Consider the following 9,257-nt stretch of genomic DNA (forward strand, 5'->3'; position numbering starts at 1 on the left):
GTCAAAATGAGAGATCAGGTGGCCGATCTTAAAATAAATCAATATTGAATTTTAAATAAATCGTTAAAGTTGGCGGAGCCAGGGGGCGTGGCTATACTTGATAGACAGCAACAGAAGCCTCTGCGGTAAAACGTGGGCGGGATAAGAAAGTTCTCAGCCAATCCTGCCCCGAGTTGCTCTCCCGTCCAGTCTGTTTGATGACGCTTTTTACTGGCTCCAAAAAATCCAAAACGGCGACCAGGAAGTAGCAAAATCCGGGCTTCATTTTCTCGGCGTTGAAACCAATGGGTGACGTCACGGTTAGTTTATGCCTGGTTTCAATGCCGAGAAAATGAAGCCCGGATTAAAAAAAAAAAATGAAGCCCGGATTTTGCTACTTCTTGGTCGCCGTTTTGGATTTTTTGGAGCCAGTGACGTAACAAGCGTCATCAAACAGGCTGGACCGGAGAGCTACTAGGGGCAGGATTGGCTGAAGACTCTCTTATCCCGCCCACATTTTACCGCAGAGGCTTCTGTTGCTGTCTATCAAGTATAGCCACGCCCCCTGGCAACTTTAACGATTTATTTAAAATTCAGTATTGATTTATTTTAAGATCGGCCACCTGATCTCTCATTTTGAGCATGAAAACTAATGGGGAAAAAATCCTGAGCTGTAGAAAATCAGTCTATCAAATTTTATTTTTTCCAAAAATGAATTGGGGTCTATGGAGCAAAAGCTTTTTGGAGCCAACCCTAGCGGACGGCCTGATATTGCAAGTTTTTGACACTTCGGGTGGGCTTCAAATTCTGGACCCAGATGCTACGTCCATCTTTATATACAGTCTATGGCTGTACCTTTACGGTAAGTTTAGAGTACTTTTTAAAGAGAGATTGCCACCTACTGCAATTTACGTTTTAAATTGGCGATTTCACTCAAAATATACTTACGACACAAAAGGCTTATTTAAGGAGAATTCCCTGTTCATTTTAACCCCTGTATTTTTTTCTACTGAGCCAGAGGCTGCTCTTTCTGGACCACACCAAGTATTCCACACAAAGTACTACTTCATGTTAGCCTAGCGGCGCTAGACCCAGGGCTGAAGACGCAAGGGTCTAGGAACTCTCGACAGGGAGGGAGGCGGGCTAAAAGGTTGTCTTTCAAATCACTCTGCAGCAACTGGGTAGGTATACAACCAATCAGCACAATGAATAGGCTGACATAGTTCTAGAGCGCCGGAAATCAGAGGATGCTGGAGTTCGGTGAAGCCTTATTTATACAGTCAATGGGTGAAGCTCAAGTATATTACAGACATGTTAACAGAAAGATTATTTAGAGTCGGTGCTAATGGAGCTCAACGACTGTTGTCGTTTTTGTTGTCGACCCTGGCAGAGAATTAAATTCATTGCCGTGGGTTGTATAGCGTGGCTAGGCTAGTTGTTTCTGGTTGTTTCTCTCAGAATCGTGGCACCTCTGTCGTCACTTAGTTACACCCGCCTTCTGACTTTACACTTCATGGTGATTCGTCGGCCAGTTTTAGGAGCATCCAACCTCGAGGCTTACCGAGGTTAACTAGACCGACCCTGGCAGAGAATTCGTTGACGTGGGTTGTCTAGCGTGGCTAGGCTAACTTCATGTCCTACCTATGATTTTAAATGTTTATTTCACCCAAGCAGTACTTATTACAATGTCACAATTTATCACTCATACCTTGGTTGCTGAGGCTAGGATTTGGACAAATTGTGAAATTATCAGATAAAATATTAATAGAATCCTCTGTAATGGCCTTTGTGGAGTCTAAATCTAACAGGACAGTCTAAAAGGTTGGAAAGAGACAAAACGCAGGGACAATTCTGAAGACAGATATATATTTATTTTACACAATAACATGAAATAAAAATAAAAGCTGAACACACACGCAAACATAAGTAAGTGAAGTCGATGACTCCTGCTGCAAAACCACTGATCTCACTTTCTCTTGATAGAGACACACAGACAGACATTAATAAGCATAAGTAGATATAGCACCGATATATCTGATAAACTGAACATATTTCACTTATTTACTTTGGTAAAATATATTTTATTTTTAACATTTCATGCCAATATACCTCCTTTTGAAATGAGGAGCACTTACCAACTGAACAGTCTGCCTTCTTTCTTCAGGTCTTTTTTGATCCTTCGAAAGAATTCTTTCACTTCACTGAAATAGTAGTCAGACAACATTATCACTGCAGGCTTGACAGAAATACTGGTAACACTTAAAGAGAATACATTCACAGACATTGCTATGCTTTAACGAAGGTGGCAACTACTTGTATTAGTAAACAAAAAACAAAAACATTTTGGTGCATTGTGAGTAACTGAGAGTAACTTTAACAAAAAACATCCTTTACTCTGACCTTTGATGGTAAGCAGGACCACTGAAAAAGACCTGCTCAGCCTCCTGCAGGGACAGATTGTCCTGCATAGACAGCCAACAATATGATGGCCTACCAAAAGAAAACGATTCATTTTTAAGCAATATAATTGATATATACCATTTTACAGCAGAGCAAGCCATGTTAGACTGGGAAATACACAAATGGTACCATAAAAGGCTTGCTATTTATTTAGCCTATAAAAGTGCAGGAGCAGAAACATGTATAATTGTATTACATGGCAAAGCCTACCTCCGGAAAGAGAACACCACAGATGAACAGCACGTCATCTGTGAAGCTCAGTTGTGTTGGTGTTCTGTGCAGTACAGTCTTTAGGAACCCAAAAAGCTTGTCCTGTTGTCCCTCACTATCCAGGTAGACAGGCATCTGGCAACAAGACTTCAGATGAATCCAAGTAGCACATTTGCCACCATGTACATCCTGAGGGCAACCCAAAGTATAGAAACAATGAATTTCTGGAACTCAGGAATTCTTTCAAAACACAGCCAAAAATGTTCTGTCCACTGATAATATTACTAACAAAGGCCCTAAGTGAATCTTTTTTTGAGTCAGTCTGCAATGATGAGAAAACAGGAAAAATTTTCCAAGTACCACAAATGCTGCTCAGCTCCCTTTGACTGGATAATGAAGTCCACCAGTCTTGTTTCCTTTGCCGTGCGCTCAATGACAGCCTGCATATGGAGAAGTACTTCCTCAGAGACAGCACCCCGCCTTGGCACTCTAAATGGGCTTCAGGGTTCCTTGGAGCAGGCTTCTGGCTTCATTAGTCCAGAAAGCGAACCTCTTGCCATACCTTTCAAACAACAAAATTCATCTAAGATAAATAATGTGGAAAAAAGCCAACACAGTGATGAAAGAAAATGACATGCACAAATATTCTCGACAAAGACTGCCATCCACAGTCTGATGAACTTAATGTAGTTACCAGATGCTCTACTGACATGGCACTGATAGTGTATTATCAGTTTGTAGAAGTGGAAGTGAACCCCTAACTTGCAACTAAAATTTATATACACGTTTTGTTTCAGGCTGTCGTACCCCTCTGTTTGGAAACGCTCCATGAGAAGAAGACACCACCGTATCAAAGGCATGTCCACCTGAAAGCAGAGTGACAATAGAAAGAAAAAAATGAGTTCAAAATGTGTCCTTTCTCTTCAAAATGAATAGTATGTGGCAAAAACAAAAGCATTTGGAGAGAGTAGTTTCTTCTTTTTGTAAACTTTTTTTAAAAACTAACCTCCCGGAATTCAAACTGTCAGGATTCCCCTCTCACCCTCACTCCCCTCTGACACCCCAAATCCCCTTCCCTATCCAGTTTTGTCCTCTCTCCCTCTCTCCCTCTCTCCTTTCTGCAGGACTCGGAGTGGAGCAAGTCACAGCTGGCTCCTGTTTGGTAATCAGCTACCTCCCTGGAGCCTGGGCAGCTGTGTTCTATTCCACTAATCACACCACTGCAATAAAGACCGGCTGAACTCTCCACACCCTGCCAGATTGTTGTACTTGACTCCAGCAGTCAGTGACTTTCTAGCCTTCTTGTCAGTTTGAGAAAGTGAACTCCGCTAATTCTGTTTTCTCCTCCTTGCCTTGTCAGAACTAGCTGCCCAGAGCCGTTCGCAGAACCCAGCCAAACCCACCGTGGACCTAGCTGCCCTCCAAGTCCCTGCCTGGATCCTTTTTCCCCCCTCCAAGACGTCACCCCCCTCCGGCTCCTTCACGGCAGGGTTTGGACCCCCAGATCTCCCGGACCACCCACCTCTGGATTCTTCCTGGACCCCTTGTCCGCCCTCTGGTATCCCCGATCTCCTGAAACCCTCCCGGCACGGTTCAGGAACCAAGCCCTTCCCCGGATCGCCCCCTGCCTTGAGGTTCCCCCTCCTGAACAGATTCCTCTCCTCTTCCTTGGCTCTCTGTCGCCAGGGATCCCAGTCACCCCGCTCCACACTCTGCTCCCCCACCTCCTACATAATTTCCTATGTAGGAAAAAGCAAAATTGAGGACCCCCAATAAAATATTTTTGTTTTGTTTATTGTCACACGCTAACATAAATGTACTTAAGTGTAATGAAAGTATTGTTAGTAGTTGGCAGTGGTTTTTAGTAAATGCAGCACTGCTTATGCGCCACCAGGGTTATTAAGACACTGCTAAGTGGAATGATTTTTTTTTAATTTTTATTGTGCATATGTACATTATTTACAGTGGGATGTATTTACACATACATAGACTTCATTTCGTTTTAACGTTACCAATAAGGAAAAAGGAAAAATAACAATAAACTCAAAGGGGGAAAAAAATACTAATAAAAATAAATAAATCAATAGGTAAATATGACAATAGTAGACAAACAGGAGAATACAAACAGATTTACATAATTTCTTCAAAAATATTACACAAGTCAGTGGATCTTTTGTTTGTTATACATTTCAATGAGTCAAAATAATTTGTTATGTCAGTCAAAAATACAGTAAATATTGGTTTTGAGTTTGAAAACTTTGCTTTATGAATGTGATATTTTCCATATAATATAAACACATTTACTATTTTAGCAATCTTTCTATTTTTGTGGTGAAAATAAGTTAAGATGTGTTTAAAGGTAATATTTATTGGTGTTGCGAATTTAAGTGATAAGATTCAATATCTCGCCATAATTTAGCTGTATTAGTACAATTAAAAAAAGAGGTGGATGATATTTTCTGTGGCTAATGAGCAAAAACAACAGTTTGAGTCTGTCAGTGAACTTTGATATCATTTCATTTGTTGGGTAATATCTATGTATAATTTTAAAATGAATTTCTCTAATTTTGTTGTTTATGCAGTAATTGAATGGCATCATCCATGTTTTTTTCCAGTTAATATCAGGAAACTGTAAATTCCATCTGGCTTTGCGTGTAGGTTGGGTTCGTTTTGTTGTCTGTATAGATTCTCTTATTTTTTTTATTGTTGCATTTTTTGTCAAGGAAATTGATGCCATTAACAAACAGATGAGTGTTAGTTGTTGGATTTGGCGCCATCTGGTGGCCTTTCATAAGATGAAGAAGTCCTGCTGGCAAACTTTGGGAGATTGCTTTATATTCTTTGTATTGAATTGGGAATTGGAATTTATGAATGAAGTTTTCATATTGCAATACTTTACCATCGTTATCTACCAGATCTTTAACAAAAATAATTTTTTTATCAATCCAAGATTGAGAATAAAGTGGTTTGTTCTTTTTGAGAATACAGCAGTTGTTCCAGATGATGCATTTGTGAGGAGAAAAGTTATGATTGTAGCAAAGTTTCCAACCCTGTAATGCTTGTTTATAGAAATTCGAAAGTTTAACTGGCAGTTTTGACACACACTAGTTGCAGCTCAATAAAAAACGTAGCCCTCCTAACTTTTCAAAAATATTATTAGGGATAAAATACCACAACGAATTAGGTGTAGTGATGCACTCTTGCAGCCATTTAACTTTAAAGGTGTAATTCAGATCAAAGAAGTCCAACATTTCAATGCCTCCTTCTTCCTTAGGACCTGTGAGGACATTCTTCTTCAGGTGGTGGTGTTTATTTTTCCAGGTAAAGTTAGTCAGCAGCTTGTTGATGTCCGTAGAAGTAGAGTCTTTAACATACAATGAAAGTGCACTGGTGGAAACCCAGTGCATTATGTAGTATATACACTGCTCAAAAAAATTAAAGGAACACTTTTTAATCTAAGTATTGCATCAAATCAGTGAAACGTGGGATACTGATCTGGTCAAATAAGTAACTGAGGGGCTTTTTAGTCAGTTTCAGCTGCTTTGGTGTTCATAAAATTAACAACAGATGCACTAAAGGGGTAACAATGAGACAACCCCCAAAAGAAGAATGAGTTTACAGGTGCAGTGGTCCTGGATTCCTTCTGGTGCACGACAATGCCCAGTCTTATGTGGTAAGAGAACTCATGCAGTTCCTGGAGGATGAAGGAACTGATACCATTAGCTGGCCCCCACACTCACCTGACCTGAATCCAATAGAACACCTTTGGAACATTATGTTTTGTTCCATCAGACACCATCAGGTTGCTCCTCAGACTGTCCAGGAGCTCAGCGATGCCCTGGTCCAGTTCTGGGAGGAGATACCCCAGGACACCATCTGTCGTCTCATGCAGAGCTTGTCCCGGCATCGTCAGTCATGCATACAAGCACATGGAGGCCATACAAACTACTGAATACCATTTTGAGTTGCTGCCAAGGAATTTCAGAAAGATGGAACAGCCTGCCACATCAGTTTTTCACTTTGATTTTGGGGTGTCTTGAATTTAGTCCTCCTGGGGGGTTGATAATTTTCATTTCCATCAAACAATGTGGCATCTTTCCATTCCTAACACATTATCCAGTCTATATCAATGCTAATATCAGGTTTATTTTTCCCCCCGTATTGAAACATGATGTATTTTCAAAGTGTTCCTTTAATTTTTTTGAGCAGAGTACATTATATATACTACATAATGAGTTATGTTGCATTATGTAATAATGTAATAAATTTTCACTGTATGATGTAATAACGCCGCATTTTGTAACATATATTACATATTGCGTTCAAGATTTTTATTCCAAAATGCAGCATTATTACATCATACAGTGAAAATTTATTACATTATTACATAATGCAGCTAAACAAAGCCTGCAATGCAACTTATTTCAACAGGTGATGCACAAAAAGAGATTCTACTTACCAATCATGACCTTGCAAAGGGTCATTCCTCTAAAGGCACCCTTGCCATTGCCACCATCCATATTGAGCCCTGCCATGATTTTGTTTGTGAGGACTCTGTTGAACACATACACATTGAGGTTATTAGTTTATTATGATCAGTTACAACTGCAGTTTAACTGCTGCTTTTTTTCTGGGATTAACAGATAAAGAACACAGCTAACCTCTTCATGACGTTGCTCACATTTTCCCGAACGCCAGTCCCACCAATCTTCATCAATTGAGCTGTCTGAAAATATAATTTTCCAACATTATATTTAAATATGCCATGTATATAAATATATTTTGTTATAACATATACAGTGCCTCGCTCTACAGTACTCGGACTCACAGGAAATGCGCCCTTCCATGTACAAATTAGCTTAAAAGCAGCCTGTTATCGCCGTTAACAGTTAACCATAATTGTGTTTCACTTTACGACACAACCTTTAACATTGAACAATCGTCACGTCTAAGACAGAAACGAATAAGCGCGCTCTCCAATACCCGAGCTGCGGTGTGGCTGTCAGACGCGACAGAGGAACGCACATCCCCTCCGCCAAATTACAGGTTGACAGTTAAATGCGCGCGTTTAATTGTTATTACATCTGTACAAAAAGGGTTTATGGAACTTACAGTAACACGCATTTCGCCAGTCGGCTAAAGTCTGCCCCCGGAGAGTCGCCCTCAATCTATCCCCTTCTTTCTAGCAGCTCGGGTGCAGCTTCGTGTGTGTGTGTGTGTGTGTGAGGGGGAGGGGGGCCATTCCCGCCCGCCGTCGGTAAAACACGTCCAGACATACCTAGCAGGCCTCGCTAGTAAAATGAAGCACTGCATAGATACGAAGTTTAATATTGCCATTCTTTATGATCTTATGTGGCTGTAAATAACATTACCAACAATGCGAGATACCAGTCTTAGCTAGCTTACCAGTCCATATGATTTTGAAAGTAACCTGGTTAACGGTCTTAGCTAGCTGCAGCACAAACAACCGAGACGGTCTGTAAAGTAGTTGTCTGTTCTTCCGCTAAACATAAATGAGCACACAAATACGCACATTGCCCCCGGAAACACAAATTTAAGGTCTTACCTTGTTTAATGAAGTTTTCTTACACACACAGGTCTTCTTACACACACGTCGGTCTTCTCTTGCGAAGCGAGGTAATGGCGAAATGGCGGACAGCGAACTTCTTCAGACTGAATTGATGTGACGTCACATGGTCACGTGACACCCAGAAACTCTGGTATTATCACTCAAGTCAAAGTAATGGTTTTAAGTGTGTCCAGAGGGCTTGCAACTTGCTTTGATGCAAAGTGAAAACAGCTACTGAAAACCACAATTTTTCACTGGACCAATATAAATATGTACTTTGAATGAATTACACTGATGTTTTACTTTTATCAGTGTATGTTCATGTGAATTTAAATGCAGTATTTTCCATCTATAGAAAAAAGAATCAAATCCACCACCAACTGTATCCAGTTACTGGCCATTCACTTTTTTTTGGTCCCATGGGGCTCATGGAAATGGTCAGTTTGGACTTGTTTTGTCAATTAAATATTTAGATTTCAATAGCTGCAGATTGACAGTCACCCTCCCTAAAACAAGCCAAAAAGCACAAAAAAGCATCAAGGAGCAACGTTGATTTGATGTCAAGTATTTTGATTGTCAATGTAATTGCGCAGTAAATGATGTGGGATTGATCCCTTTGTAGGGCCTCTTCACCAAAATAACGATTTCAAAGCCTCTTCAAGAATTCTTATGATAGTAGTCAAAACCTTCACTATTTCTAAACATGAAATTGATCTCAAGGTGCCCGCTGCGGGGATATCAATATGACATCTATTCAATGCCATGTTTCTAGACATTAAATTAATGGCAATATGATGTCAGGTATCAAGCAGCAACGTTGATTTGATGTCAAATATTTTGATTTACAATGTAATTGCGCAGTAAAATGATGTGGGATTGATCCTTTTGTAGGGCCTCTTTACCACAATAACGATCTCAAAGCCTCTTCAAGCTATTTATGGTAGTAGTCAAAATCTTGACTATTTCTAAACATCAAATTGACCTCAAGGTGCCCGCTGGGCCGGGCCGAAATTTTGCCCCTGCACGCCTCTGGTCGGAG

The sequence above is a fragment of the Acanthochromis polyacanthus genome, chromosome 4 (genome assembly GCF_021347895.1).
Source record: "Acanthochromis polyacanthus isolate Apoly-LR-REF ecotype Palm Island chromosome 4, KAUST_Apoly_ChrSc, whole genome shotgun sequence".
NCBI classification, from domain to species: Eukaryota; Metazoa; Chordata; class Actinopteri; family Pomacentridae; genus Acanthochromis; species Acanthochromis polyacanthus.